This window comes from Entelurus aequoreus, linkage group LG28 (assembly GCF_033978785.1).
Source record: "Entelurus aequoreus isolate RoL-2023_Sb linkage group LG28, RoL_Eaeq_v1.1, whole genome shotgun sequence".
Lineage (NCBI taxonomy): Eukaryota > Metazoa > Chordata > Actinopteri > Syngnathiformes > Syngnathidae > Entelurus > Entelurus aequoreus.
In genome coordinates, this window is record NC_084758.1 from 1,671,156 (window position 1) to 1,688,775 (window position 17,620).

The following is a 17,620-nucleotide window of genomic DNA, read 5'->3' on the forward strand; positions in this document are numbered from 1 at the left end:
ATGTTAATCAAATGTACACAGTAAAATCCCCAGTGTTAAATATGCAGTGTTAACATGCATTACATCTATCAGAGTTATTACAACAACAGCTGGAGTAAAACGCCCCCCAGTGTTGGTGTTGATTTCCGTGGTTAAACGAGACAGTGTTAGAGGTACTCTGATTAGCCCCGCCCTCCAGCCCCTCCTCGTGTACACACCCTGAAGAATTTTCTGGAAGCCATTTTCTGAATGTTTAAGGACTGTGGTAAGTTGCTTCTCCTCTCTTACTAAATCAACTATTTGTCATTTGTAGCATCATGTGAGAATTTACGTTATATTGTTGCTCAATATGTAATGAAGTTATTTGTGTACGGTTTTGCATCTTTAAAAAATGGTATTCTAAAAGGGCTAATGTCACCCAGTGAATGCTAGCTTAAATGTTAGCCACCTCAGACTTCGTTTTTGCGCGGGCTGCATCCACACAAAGTTGTTAAGGTTTTGGACATAAAGAAACTGCCTTACTCCAAACCATTTGATGTTCAAATGGTGTATGGAACATCATGTTCCACATTGTATGTTGTCCCATATTACCATTTCATGCAGACCTAAGGTCACCCTTTCTGTATTCTCTCCCTAAAGTTGATTGTTCTGCCTGACAAAGAAATAAAGGTCATTAAACGTATGATATTGTATTACTGTGTTTTGCACTCACTTGCTATTTACAAGACAAAGTTGGTGAGACTTAATTTGACACTGCACGAGAGTAAATCAAGTAGAATGAGCACCAATTTTTTTTTTTCAGAAATAGTGTGAGGTTTTATAAACACTGCAATGTTTAAAACATTTTTACTATTTACTAAATGTTTTCTTCACTGCAAGGGAGTGAATAATCAACATATTAGTGTATTATCAAACCTTATCAGAGTTATTTGAACACCAAAGCAGTGTTAATGAGCAAATATATTTAACTTGGTGTACATTTATCACCACAGAAGAGTAAGTTATCAACACTACTCCAGAGTAATATTTACACTAATCAGTTAAAAAATAAGTTGAACACTCTACAGTGTTACAATTTTTGACTCTAGTGTTCATTTAACTATAAATTTAACACTGGAAAGAGTAAATTTAACACCAGACAACACTCTACAGTGTTACAATTTTCGACTCTATTTAGTGTTCATTTAACTCTATAAATGTGACACTATGGAAAGAGTAAATTTAACACCAGCTCAGGTTAGGACCATATAGACTCGGGGATAGTGTTCAATTTAACTCTTTAAGTGTTGATTTGACACTATGGAATTTACTGTGTATATACTTGTTGTTATGCTATGTGAACTCACTATGTTCTCTGCTCGCTGTACATATCCTACCAAGTCACACCTACACTCTTTCAATGTCCATTTCTCTGATCATACAATTGTTGAGGACTGAAGTGCTGATATCAACCAAACCCTCCTCATCCCACACCCCGAATTGTAAATAATGCAATGTATATACTCTGATGATTAACTTGTGTGATGATAGTATACAGTATATTTGTACCATGAAATGAGTATGTGGACCCCGACTTAAACAAGTGTAAAAACTTATTGGGGTGTTACCATTTAGTGGTCAATTGTACGGAATATGTACTTCACTGTGCAATCTACTAATAAAAGTTTCAATCAATCAATCAATCAATAGAAAGCACACGATAGAAAGCATCAGTAGAATGCAAGTGAAAAAGAGCAAAGTATTACTCACTGTGAATAAAAAGCGTCTTTTCAATCAATCAATGTGTGTTTGTTGATGTAGTGTTCCTAACATGTGCATGTGCTGTGCGGGTCAAAGTGTCACAGCAACACAAACACAATAGAAGCCAGCAACGCACACCATTTAAACATTTAAAGCACAAGATGGATGCCAGCAACGCACACCATTTAAAAGCAAACGATACAAAGCATCAACACAAACAGTAGAAAGCAAGTGAAAAAGAGCAAAGTATTACTCACTGCGAACAAAACCCGTCCGATCCACATCCGTCACAAAACAATCATGATGAAGGACTGAAGTGGGAACTCGGGTGGAACTAAATAGAACTAATTAAACGAGCTACAGGTGTGCTCACATGCAGGACACGGAGCAGGTAGTCAAGGTGCCGTCAAAGACCGAGAGCTAACAGGAAACAGTAACAAAACAAAAGCACTAAGACAGGAAGTGATTTCAAACACAGGAAAAGCAAACATAACCAAAGTGTCAGTAGCACTCCTGACACATATATATATATATATATATATATATATATATATATATATATATATATTATATATATATATATATATATATATATATATATATATATATATATATATATATATATATTAGACCAGGGGTCTCAGACACATCTATATATATATATATATATTAGACCAGGGGTCTCAGACACATCTATATATATATATATATATATTAGACCAGGGGTCTCAGACACATCTATATATATATATATATATTAGACCAGGGGTCTCAGACACATCTATATATATATATATATATATATATATATATTAGACCAGGGGTCTCAGACACATCTATATATATATATATATATATTAGACCAGGGGTCTCAGACACATCTATATATATATATATATATTAGACCAGGGGTCTCAGACACATCTATATATATATATATATTAGACCAGGGGTCTCAGACACATCTATATATATATATATATATATATATATATTAGACCAGGGGTCTCAGACACATCTATATATATATATATATATTAGACCAGGGGTCTCAGACACATCTATATATATACATATATATTAGACCAGGGGTCTCAGACACATCTATATATATATATATATTAGACCTGGGGTCTCAGACACATCTATATATATATATATATATATATATTAGACCAGGGGTCTCAGACACATCTATATATATATATATATATATATATATTAGACCAGGGGTCTCAGACACATCTATATATATACATATATATTAGACCAGGGGTCTCAGACACATCAATATATATATATATATATATATATATATATATATATATATATATATATATATATATATATATATATATATATATATATATATACATATATATATATATATATATATATTAGACCAGGGGTCTCAGACACATCTATATATATATATATTAGACCAGGGGTCTCAGACACATCTATTTATATATATATATATATTAGACCAGGGGTCTCAGACACATCTATATATATATATATATATATATATATATATATATATATTAGACCAGGGGTCTCAGACACATCTATATATATATATATATATATATATATATATATATATATATATATATTAGACCAGGGGTCTCAGACACATCTATATATATATATATATTAGACCAGGGGTCTCAGACACATCTATATATATATATATATATATATATATATATATATATATATATATATATATATTAGACCAGGGGTCTCAGACACATCTATATATATATATATTAGACCAGGGGTCTCAGACACATCTATATATATATATATATTAGACCAGGGGTCTCAGACACATCTATATATATATATATATATATATTAGACCAGGGGTCTCAGACACATCTATATATATATATATATATATATTAGACCAGGGGTCTCAGACACATCTATATATATATATATATTAGACCAGGGGTCTCAGACACATCTATATATATATATATATATATATATATATATATATATATATTAGACCAGGGGTCTCAGACACATCTATATATATATATATATATATTAGACCAGGGGTCTCAGACACATCTATATATATATATATATTAGACCAGGGGTCTCAGACACATCTATATATATATATATATATATATATATATATATTAGACCAGGGGTCTCAGACACATCTATATATATATATATATTAGACCAGGGGTCTCAGACACATATATATATATATATATATATATATTAGACCAGGGGTCTCAGACACATCTATATATATATATATATATATATATATTAGACCAGGGGTCTCAGACACATCTATATATATATATATATTAGACCAGGGGTCTCAGACACATCTATATATATATATATATATATATATATATATATATTAGACCAGGGGTCTCAGACACATCTATATATATATATATTAGACCAGGGGTCTCAGACACATCTATATATATATATATATTAGACCAGGGGTCTCAGACACATCTATATATATATATATATATATATTAGACCAGGGGTCTCAGACACATCTATATATATATATATATATATATTAGACCAGGGGTCTCAGACACATCTATATATATATATATATTAGACCAGGGGTCTCAGACACATCTATATATATATATATATATATATATATATATATATATATTAGACCAGGGGTCTCAGACACATCTATATATATATATATATATATTAGACCAGGGGTCTCAGACACATCTATATATATATATATATTAGACCAGGGGTCTCAGACACATCTATATATATATATATATATATATATATATATTAGACCAGGGGTCTCAGACACATCTATATATATATATATATTAGACCAGGGGTCTCAGACACATATATATATATATATATATATATATATTAGACCAGGGGTCTCAGACACATCTATATATATATATATATATATATATATTAGACCAGGGGTCTCAGACACATCTATATATATATATATATTAGACCAGGGGTCTCAGACACATCTATATATATATATATATATATATATATATATTAGACCAGGGGTCTCAGACACATCTATATATATATATATTAGACCAGGGGTCTCAGACACATCTATATATATATATATATTAGACCAGGGGTCTCAGACACATCTATATATATATATATATATATATATATTAGACCAGGGGTCTCAGACACATCTATATATATATATATATTAGACCAGGGGTCTCAGACACATCTATATATATATATATATTAGACCAGGGGTCTCAGACACATCTATATATATATATATATATATATTAGACCAGGGGTCTCAGACACATCTATATATATATATATATATATATATATATATTAGACCAGGGGTCTCAGACACATCTATATATATACATATATATTAGACCAGGGGTCTCAGACACATCAATATATATATATATATATATATATATATATATATATATATATATATATATATATATATATATATATATATATATATATATATATTAGACCAGGGGTCTCAGACACATCTATATATATATATATATTAGACCAGGGGTCTCAGACACATCTATATATATATATATATATATATTAGACCAGGGGTCTCAGACACATCTATATATATATATATATATATATATATATATTAGACCAGGGGTCTCAGACACATCTATATATATACATATATATTAGACCAGGGGTCTCAGACACATCAATATATATATATATATATATATATATATATATATATATATATATATATATATATATATATATATATATATATATATATATATATATATATATATATATATATATATATATATATATATATATATATATATTAGACCAGGGGTCTCAGACACATCTATATATATATATATTAGACCAGGGGTCTCAGACACATCTATATATATATATATTAGACCAGGGGTCTCAGACACATCTATTTATATATATATATATATATTAGACCAGGGGTCTCAGACACATCTATATATATATATATATATATATATTAGACCAGGGGTCTCAGACACATCTATATATATATATATATATATATTAGACCAGGGGTCTCAGACACATCTATATATATATATATATATATATATATATTAGACCAGGGGTCTCAGACACATCTATATATATATATATATATATATATATATATATATATATTAGACCAGGGGTCTCAGACACATCTATATATATATATATATTAGACCAGGGGTCTCAGACACATCTATATATATATATATATATATATATATATATATATATATATATATATATATATATATATATATATATATTAGACCAGGGGTCTCAGACACATCTATATATATATATATATTAGACCAGGGGTCTCAGACACATCTATATATATATATATATTAGACCAGGGGTCTCAGACACATCTATATATATATATATATATATATATATTAGACCAGGGGTCTCAGACACATCTATATATATATATATATATATATATATTAGACCAGGGGTCTCAGACACATCTATATATATATATATATTAGACCAGGGGTCTCAGACACATCTATATATATATATATATATATATATATATTAGACCAGGGGTCTCAGACACATCTATATATATATATATATATATATTAGACCAGGGGTCTCAGACACATCTATATATATATATATATTAGACCAGGGGTCTCAGACACATCTATATATATATATATATATATATATATATTAGACCAGGGGTCTCAGACACATCTATATATATATATATATTAGACCAGGGGTCTCAGACACATCTATATATATATATATATATATATTAGACCAGGGGTCTCAGACACATCTATATATATATATATATATATATTAGACCAGGGGTCTCAGACACATCTATATATATATATATATATATATATATTAGACCAGGGGTCTCAGACACATCTATATATATATATATATTAGACCAGGGGTCTCAGACACATCTATATATATATATATATATATATATATATATTAGACCAGGGGTCTCAGACACATCTATATATATATATATTAGACCAGGGGTCTCAGACACATCTATATATATATATATATTAGACCAGGGGTCTCAGACACATCTATATATATATATATATATATATATATTAGACCAGGGGTCTCAGACACATCTATATATATATATATATTAGACCAGGGGTCTCAGACACATCTATATATATATATATATTAGACCAGGGGTCTCAGACACATCTATATATATATATATATATATATTAGACCAGGGGTCTCAGACACATCTATATATATATATATATATTAGACCAGGGGTCTCAGACACATCTATATATATATATATATATATATATATATTAGACCAGGGGTCTCAGACACATCTATATATATATATATATATTAGACCAGGGGTCTCAGACACATCTATATATATATATATATATATATATATATATTAGACCAGGGGTCTCAGACACATCTATATGTATATATATTAGACCAGGGGTCTCAGACACATCTATATATATATATATATATATTAGACCAGGGGTCTCAGACACATCTATATATATATATATATATATATATATATATATATATATATATATATATATATATATATATATATATATATATATATTAGACCAGGGGTCTCAGACACATCTATATATATATATATATTAGACCAGGGGTCTCAGACACATCTATATATATATATATATATATATATATATATTAGACCAGGGGTCTCAGACACATCTATATATATATATATTAGACCAGGGGTCTCAGACACATCTATATATATATATATATTAGACCAGGGGTCTCAGACACATCTATATATATATATATATATATATATATTAGACCAGGGGTCTCAGACACATCTATATATATATATATATTAGACCAGGGGTCTCAGACACATCTATATATATATATATATTAGACCAGGGGTCTCAGACACATCTATATATATATATATATATATATTAGACCAGGGGTCTCAGACACATCTATATATATATATATATATTAGACCAGGGGTCTCAGACACATCTATATATATATATATATATATATATATATTAGACCAGGGGTCTCAGACACATCTATATATATATATATATATTAGACCAGGGGTCTCAGACACATCTATATATATATATATATATATATATATATATTAGACCAGGGGTCTCAGACACATCTATATGTATATATATTAGACCAGGGGTCTCAGACACATCTATATATATATATATATATATTAGACCAGGGGTCTCAGACACATCTATATATATATATATATATATATATATATATATATATATATATATATATATATATATATATATATATATATATATTAGACCAGGGGTCTCAGACACATCTATATATATATATATATATTAGACCAGGGGTCTCAGACACATCTATATATATATATATATATATATATATATATATATATTAGACCAGGGGTCTCAGACACATCTATATATATATATATATTAGACCAGGGGTCTCAGACACATCTATATATATATATATATATATATATATTAGACCAGGGGTCTCAGACACATCTATATATATATATATATTAGACCAGGGGTCTCAGACACATCTATATATATATATATATATATATATATTAGACCAGGGGTCTCAGACACATCTATATATATATATATATATTAGACCAGGGGTCTCAGACACATCTATATATATATATATATATATATTAGACCAGGGGTCTCAGACACATCTATATATATATATATATATATATATATATTAGACCAGGGGTCTCAGACACATCTATATATATATATATATTAGACCAGGGGTCTCAGACACATCTATATATATATATATATTAGACCAGGGGTCTCAGACACATCTATATATATATATATATATATATATATATATATATATATATATATATATATATATATATATATATATATATATATATATATTAGACCAGGGGTCTCAGACACATCTATATATATATATATATATATTAGACCAGGGGTCTCAGACACATCTATATATATATATATATATATATATATATATATATATATATATATATATATATATATATATATATATCAGACCAGGGGTCTCAGACACATCTATATATATATATATATTAGACCAGGGGTCTCAGACACATCTATATATATATATATATATTAGACCAGGGGTCTCAGACACATCTATATATATATATATATATTAGACCAGGGGTCTCAGACATATCTATATATATATATATATCAGACCAGGGGTCTCAGACACGCGGCCCGCGAGATGTTATTTTGCAGCCCTCACCTTAATATGAAAGTGTAATGTTAGTGCGAGTTTTATATGAATTAGCTTGACAGCGTTGTGTGGAATCTACCAATCACGGTGTGCTATATGGGTCGTTTTTTTTATAGGGTGCCATTTGGACTTCATAACTTGTAAAAAATAAATAGTTGATTTACCAATATTTTTATGTTCTATTGTATACATGACATATGTAACTTGCTGAAAAACATATTGGTCGAACTCAGGCACCTAAATCATAGTATATTTAGCTATATTAATGAGAGGTGACACACGGGATATGTCCACTCTGTTAAGGACATAGTGATCACAGAGATTCATTGTTTTTGTGTCAATCCATATTTTAGTTTTTTAGAAAAATCTCACTTAGTATACCTTTAATGTACAATAATATACATATTAGTGTTTGCAAAATCTCCATTGTTAAATTAACAACCACAGTGTTAATTTTAACACCAGCAAAGTGTCTATATGCATCCACACTGTAGTGTGTTAAAATACAATTAACACCGAAAGGTGTCTAGATTTAACACCACATTTAAGCTGATTTAACACCCGGCATTGTAACACTAAAACGTTATATTTACACTAAAATTAATTATAATCAAATTTAGTTTAAATTTAAAATGAATGATTGCTGTAGGGTGGATTTGAACCGGAATCTCCCACATGCCAACCTGCATCCTTATCCGTTATACTATGCTGCTTCTGCTGTGAATTGGTGAGAGAACATGCTGAATTTACCACTGAAATCGTAACACTTCACACTGAAAAGCATTAACACTGTACTTTTAACACCAATGTATTTGCTGTATATGATATTTTGCAACAGCAGTGATGATTAACCAAGAATTATGAAAGAAACTGCTGTTGAATGCATAATAGCACTACATATACATTGTGATAAGTCAACATTACTATATACATGTCCACTCTGTTAGGTTGATGTCCACCGTGTTAGTTGAATGAGGCTAACACGGTGGACACTAACACGGTGGACATTTTGAGCTAAAGTTAGCCTTCAGCCTGCCTGTGTTAACATAACAGCTAGCATGGACTTGAATAATTGATAAGAAATCTATAATTTCACACAAACATGTTTTGAAAAATTTCAATTTGATTGATCTCCTTATTATTTAGGCCTAACAGAGTGGACACGTTATGTTCAACCACATTAAATTCACTTCATAAAAACATCAACATCAGATAGTAAGAGAGCTAAAAAACCACACAGCTTACCAGAGTTGAGTTTCCCGCCACTGGTGTGATGTTACCTGATGAGAATGATGTCACTGACAAATGTGGTTGTTTTCTTAAAGGGACAGTAACGCAACTTAACAGAGTGGACAGCGACCACAGGGACAGACATAGAACCTTATTTTTTTGTAATTCTTTTTACGATTTTGATAATATACACCATATGACTAAAGAGAGCTTGTCTATGATAATTATATCATAACAAAAAAAAATTAAAAATATATGTTTTTATTTGTTATTTTCTAGATTAAAGTTGAATAAACAGCACCAGGGACATGGCAAAATCGCATAATAGAACTTTAACAAAAGCTTTAAAAAATATATATTCTAATGTTTGAAGCCCATATCACTGTATTTATGATAGACAACAATTTACCATACACAAAGAAACTAATGGAATGAGCAATTGTAAATATTTTGAGAAAATATGACATGATTTATACTGGGGACGCAAAAGGCACCATATAAAAAAAATGACCCATATGGCTCTCGAGGACCGAACATTGACGTCACTTGCGTGATGCAAGCAGGGAAACGTTCTAAATAAAGTATTCTATTTTAGTTACTTTGAATTTACAACCCCCTGACGCTGCTTTGTACTGTTTTTTGTATTTACTTTGATTATTATTTTCAACTGTTTGTTAATGTTGACATTTATAAATAAAGGTTTATTAAAAAATAATTTAAAAAAAAGTGGTCCTCGTGTAAAACTGGAGCCTCCGTGTTTGTTATTGTAGCCGAGGGTTTATATATGTCGACTATACTGTATAAAAGTACACAATAACAAACACGGAGGCTCCAGTTTTACACGAGGACCACTTTATTTCCTTTCTTTCAAAAACCTCCGCTCCACGTAACGTGTCACCACTTCCGCTCTTATGGCCTCCAAAATAAGAGCTCAAGGCATATACTGTAAAACAGCTTATTGATTTGATTGATTGATTGAAACTTGTATTAGTAGATTGCACATATATAACATGTATAACTTATAACAGGAACTTAACATCACAAAGAGGCAAGCCCGTAAAAATAGGTTACATACCTCCCCTCCTACAAAAACAAACGTCCTCGTTTCAACACAATAACAGGATAAGTGCAAAAACAACACAGGCAATTCAAACAAAAAAAAAACATATTAACCCTAACCCCAAATATACAGAGCCTCACACACACAACAACAACAACAAAAAGTAACAGAGGCCTTATATATGTCGCCTACACTGTATAAAACTACAAAATAATGTAACCTATTTTTATGGGCTTGACTCTTTGTGATGTTAAGTTCCTGTTGTAAGCGGTTATACCAGGGGTCGGCAACCCGCGGCTCCGGAGCCGCATGTGGCTCCTTGACCACTCTGATGCGGCTCAGCTACATGCATGCCGACCCCCTCGATTTTCCCAGGAGACTTATGGATGTCAGTGTCTCTCATAGACTACTCCCAGGGAAAAATAATCCTATTAACACTCTAATTACTATATAAAGGGCGTGCCCTAATTGCACTGCAGTAATTGTCCTCTATAGCATTTACTTACAGCATGCCAGGCCAGCCACATGTTGCATGTTGTTATTACTTGCTCACACAGGAGACAGCAAAGCATACTTACTCATCAGCCACACAGCTTACACTGACGGTAGCCGTATCAAACAACTTCAACATTGTTACGTTACAAATATGCGCCACACTGTGAACCCACACCAAAAAAGAATGAAAAACACATTTCTGGAGAACATCCCACTGTAACACAACATAAACACAACACAACCATTACCCAGAATCCCATGCAGTCCTAACTCTTCCGGTCTACATTATACACCCCGCTACCACCAAATCCCCCCACACATCAACCCCCCCCCCCTCTTCGTGGTTGGTTGAGCGGAAGAGTTAGGGCTGCATGGGATTCTGGGTAATGGTACCGTCAGTGTAAGATGTGTGGCTGCTGAGTTAGTAGCCTTGCTGTCTCTTACGTGAGCAAGCTAAAGCTGCATTCCACTTGTGGCCGAGCAGGTACACTGATTGGGCAGACTGTAGGGGGCGCCAAATGCAGTGTCATCACGCTCTGATATTCGGGAGTCTCCCGGGAAAAATGAGAGGGTTGGCAGGTGTGACGCAAGCGACATTCATCCAAAACTCGCGGGCTGCACTAACATCCAATTCCCACATTAAAGTGCGTGCCGGTGCGTGTGTCTGAGACCCCTGGTTAACATAGCACAAAGCATGTAAGCTTTGTATGCGGTGTTTTTCATTTTAAATTTTAAAAACATTTTTGTGGCTCCCATTACTTTCTTTAATGTGTGAAACTTGCCAAAATGGCTCTTTGAGTGGTAAAGGTTGCCGACCCCTGGGTTATACAGTATATGACTTGAGCTCTTATTTTGAAGGCCCTAAGAGCGGAAGTGGTGACACGTTGAGTGGAGCGGAGGTTTTTGAAAGAAATAAAATAAAGTGATCCTCGTGTAAAATTGGAGCCTCCGTGTTTGTTATTGTGTACTTTTATACAGTAAAGGCGGTGTCACGCCGATTGTCTTCCCATTACAAAAACCTTCCTAGCCCCAATTTACTTCCGGGATAATTTTCGCTTACGTCATTTCCTCTTACGTACGTCATTTCCTCTTACTGCCCGTCGCTGGGTTTTTTTATTTTTATAATATAGTCATTTCCTCTTACGTCATTGACAGCGATCGATAGAATCGATAAATCCAAATCTCCTGAAAATGGTGGTGTCACTGAATGATATTCGTCTTTATCTGTCCCAGGGGACTTATGTCAAACACCAGCAGGCTTCCAAACATTTCAAGCGGAGTGCTGCGAACTTCTGTCTTCGTGGTAACCTGCAAAAAATATTAATATATAATACTGTTAAATGTCTGTACTTTAAATCTACATTATTGTTGAAACCGTTTCACTAATATTAATTAATATATAATACTGTTAAATGTCTGTACTTTAAATCTACATTATTGTTGAAACAGTTTCACTAATATTAATTAATATATAATAATGTTAAATGTCTGTACTTGAAATCAACATTATTGTTGAAACCATTTCACTAATATTAATGAATATATAATACTGTTAAATGTCTGTACTTGAAATCAACATTATTGTTGAAAGCATTTCACTACAATATTGTGTGTGTGTAGAAGAGGTCGTGTACCATGGCAACAGAAGGGTCATTTGGACAGAGGAGGAGAAAGTGGCTGTGTTAACCGAAGCCCATGCAGGCCATTTTGGAGCACGGAGGATGCAAGCGAAGATTGCTCCCCGGTTTTATTGGCGGTCCATCACACAGGACACATTGGATTGTGTAAGCAAGCTCCTAGAAGGAAGATATTTGCTTTTCATTTTTATTTTGAGTTGAAACACTCAGGTTAGTAGTTAGTAGTAGGTCGCAAAGTGTTGTGGAATCAAATCAATATGTTTCCCTTTATTACTGCTTTTAGGTGCGCACATGTCCTGACTGCCAGCGCTTTGAAAAGTTAAAGACCGAGGCGCCTGAGCTGAAGCCCGTCAAGGTGGTATCACCTTGGTACTTGGTTGGTGAGTGGCTTTATTCACACATCCCTCACCTTTTCACGCACAACTATACAAAAACTCAGTCCACATTCAAATATTTGCCAAACTGAGAACTGGAATTCATGCTCTAGGTGTGGACCTCTTTGGACCTGTGAAAAAGTCGTCTAAGGGGAACAGATATTGTCTCACTTTCACCCATTATTTCACCAAGTGGGTTGAAGCAAGAACATTCCCAAAAAAGACAGCAGCCAATGTGAAGGAGGTATTCTTTATATTTTGGTGTGAAGGAGGTATTCTTTATATTTTGGTGTTTCACTTACCCACTAAAGATATATATATATATATATATATATATATATATATATATATATATATATATATATATATATATATATATATATATATATATATATATATATATATACACAATTCTATTGTAATTATTAGTTGTACTAATATAATTTCTGTGGTGCCCCACAGGCCTTGAGGGACATTTTCTTTACTCATGGTTTGCCTGAAGTTATCCTCACTGACCAGGGCACTGAATTCAAGAAAGAGGTAACTAAATGGTGGTCTTTGACTATTGTACTCTAGGATTGTAATTCAGTCTGAATGTACTCACATGCTTGAATGCAATATTGAATTCTAACCACAACGTTACTGGTCAAATGTTTCATGATTGTCATATTGGTGATGACCAAGCCAGAAGTCATTCCCTTGATGTTACAGAGTTATGGAGGTTCTTCCAAACAATATGGTTAGTCTGGAGACCCTGGATGGAAAGCCCAAGCATATGATGACCCCGTATGCATCACTGAAACCTCTGCGCCCGAGTATGTCAAACTGAATGCTGTTTACAGGCATTTTTGTTCAGAGATCTTAATATCCCTCCCCTGTATCATAATATGCCTCCTCTCTCATTTAGGGACTCACCCTGGCTGGCCAAAGGATTCCCCTTCAGCCCCTGTGCTTCCAGGAGATGCTGAAATGCTGACTTCATCATCGGAGGAGGAAACTGAGGTACTTTTTCAGAAAAAAAGTGTTAATGTGTCCATACATGTAGCTTTCTAACTATTTGTATGATTGACACATGTCCAGTGTCATTGTTTCACGGACCATACATATGCTGGCCCCGCATCACCCTGGAAAAAGGAGCTGCACCCCGACCAGAAACAACTGGTGAGCAGGTTTCAAATTGAGTAAAATGTTGACATTGGAGCCAGTATATGATTCAAAATATATACATTTATTGCTTTGTGAAGTGGCCAAGGTTTTCTTCAAGTCGGGTAATGTAAAATGTTTTCATGAACAGCTGGAGTATGTTTTGGCCTGCGATCGTCCAGCTATGGAGCTGATGGTTAAAGAGGGAGGGGTGTGTTTAACCCGAGAAGAGTTTTGGTCTCTCGGGTTGTCCAGAGACATGGACTCCACGGTCAGTACTGTAACTGTTATGTTTGTTTCACTTGACTGCTTATTCCATGGATATGTATAACTTTGTTACATCTGTAATGTGATGACCGATGTTGAAATGCTTGCCTCCAGCTGCTTCAGGAAGCTGCTCAGAGACATGTAGGATTTCTTAGAGCTGCACAACAGAGGCTGCTTTTGGTCATTAAAAAATCTGATTCAATGGTTAATATAAAAGCTCACATATCCTCATGTTTTTGGATTTAAAACTGTTTCAGGGCAAAGATGTCTTCATTGCCAACATGTATATTGTACCAACGTGGAAGCACAAAGACGTCGATCCGATGTCAAGCCTTCCAGTGAGTACAATGACATTTGAATGATAATAACTACACTAATCTGAAATTTCTTTCTAAAATATTCATAAATGTTTACTACAGAGGGATGCACATCTAAAGGATGCACTCCTCTTCCCAGCGTGGAGCAAGCACAACATTACCTTCTCTGTGTAAGTGTTGAAAAGAAAAATACTGGAGATATCTTATCATTCTTGTGCAATGACATTATTTAGGCCTCTTTCTGCATTGACCATTACAGGTGTTGAGGCCGGCAAAGAGAGAAATTCTCTTGCTGGACTCTCAGTTTGCCCTTTGGCCATCTGGTTTTGGTGATGAGGTGTACAGAGCCATCTCTAGGTCCCTTTATAATAATCCTGGCCACAGTTCCATTTTGGCCACCTTTTGTTCCAGCCATGTTCTGGTTTTGGCTATGGTTCTGTTCTAGTCATCTTTCCCTTCCCCGCTATGCTCATGTTTTAGACATGTTCTTCTTTCAGCTATGTTCCCATTCTATCCATGTTCCAGTGGTGTGCTACAGGGGTCCTCAACCACAGAGTCATGGACCAGTACTGGTGAAACGTGATTTTGTTCATGCTTTGGCAGTGTTCCAATAGAATTTTCACTTGTTTATTTACAATTTGTCTTCATGTTTTAATATGCCAAGTGGCTTATTGCATTTTATTTGATTCACATTTGGCTTTTTTACTGCAGGAGCATTGCGCAGCACATCGTCCCAGGAAGCTGGAGTGAGCTCACTGGAAAAGACATGCAGGTAATAGGTTTACTCTATAAAATATAAATGTCTTGTAGTAAACCCAAAGGCTGTATACATTTTCATGGTGCTAATGTGTATTACCAGGAGATCCCACGCCAGACCTCGGGGAATGACTGTGGTGTTTTCATGCTCATGGTAAGTTGAGCATTTTTAAAGAAGAAAAGTAGGTTAAACTTCCCCCACAATGATGTGAAACACAGTATCAAATGACAAAAATATTTGGTTGCAATTATTGCTTCCAGAGATATTCCTATCCATCACATTTCCAGTATTGATGTTGACGGCTCTTTTCATCAATTTAGTAGATTATTACAAAGTACAGAAATATTTTTTTCATTACACAATTATTACATGTGCTCAGAAAAATTACTATTTTCTATTTTTAGTACTCCCTCTGGCTCTGTACGGACACTACTTTTCACTACAGTGTGGTAAGTATTTAGATATTTAAAAGATTTCAAAATAAGAGAGGTAAAAATAATGAACTCATTGTTATATCTGCTCTAGCTGGACATGCAGTCAATCCGGCGTTGGTGGTGTGTCCTTCTAATGGAGCGCTTTGGCATTGAAGGGTAGGACAACTTCTTGAAATATCTGATGTATTGTTTACCATGATTAGTAACTGCCTGTGATGAGGTGGCCACTTGTCCAGGGTGTACCCTGCCTTCCGCCCGAATGCAGCTGAGATAAGCTACAGCGACCCCAACGACCCCAAACTGGGACAAGCGGTAGGAAATGGATGGATGGATGGATTAGTAACTGTAATCTGAAGATCTTTTCTTCAATTTCCCCTACAGGCATGGCCAGAGGTTCTGTTATTGGACAGACAAGGCGAGCGGCCTATTGCAGGGCATTCTTCAGCCAGTCTTTAGGGTATCTAGAAAGTCAGTCCAGGCCATCGACTGCGTCATCAAAGATGAACTGAATACAGTACTGGTATGCCATGACACAAAAGTGAATAAATTGTATCATACCTATGTTGCTCCATAAAAAAAATGATTGAAGAAATATGTAAGCTGGGGGAAAAATAACTGGTTCAAAAATAATAATCTAATAACCATTATTGGTTTGTACCTTGATGTGGTTTAAGAGCTTTTCACTACAACATGTCTACTTCTGAGGTGACCACCACTTGTGATTATAATTGACGCTTTGTCCTTTATCTGTGTTCCCCATTCTTTAGGTGCGGCTCGCGCAAAGTTTAGAACAAAACATTTGTAAACAATAAAAAA

General features: G+C 33.4%; 1 long non-coding RNA gene across 2 annotated transcripts; it reads left to right on the forward strand.

The window, feature by feature from the left end:
* The first annotated feature begins 16,234 nt into the window (after positions 1–16,234).
* Positions 16,235–17,237, forward strand: LOC133645008 (uncharacterized). 2 transcript variants are annotated; one of them, XR_009824868.1, is made up of 5 exons: positions 16,235–16,385; positions 16,473–16,523; positions 16,775–16,819; positions 16,896–16,960; positions 17,186–17,237. It is a non-coding gene; the product is annotated as an uncharacterized LOC133645008 (long non-coding RNA). The 2 variants fall into 2 exon arrangements; XR_009824867.1 differs by lacking the exon at positions 17,186–17,237 and having other exon boundaries at positions 16,896–16,996.
* The last annotated feature ends 383 nt before the right edge of the window (positions 17,238–17,620 follow it).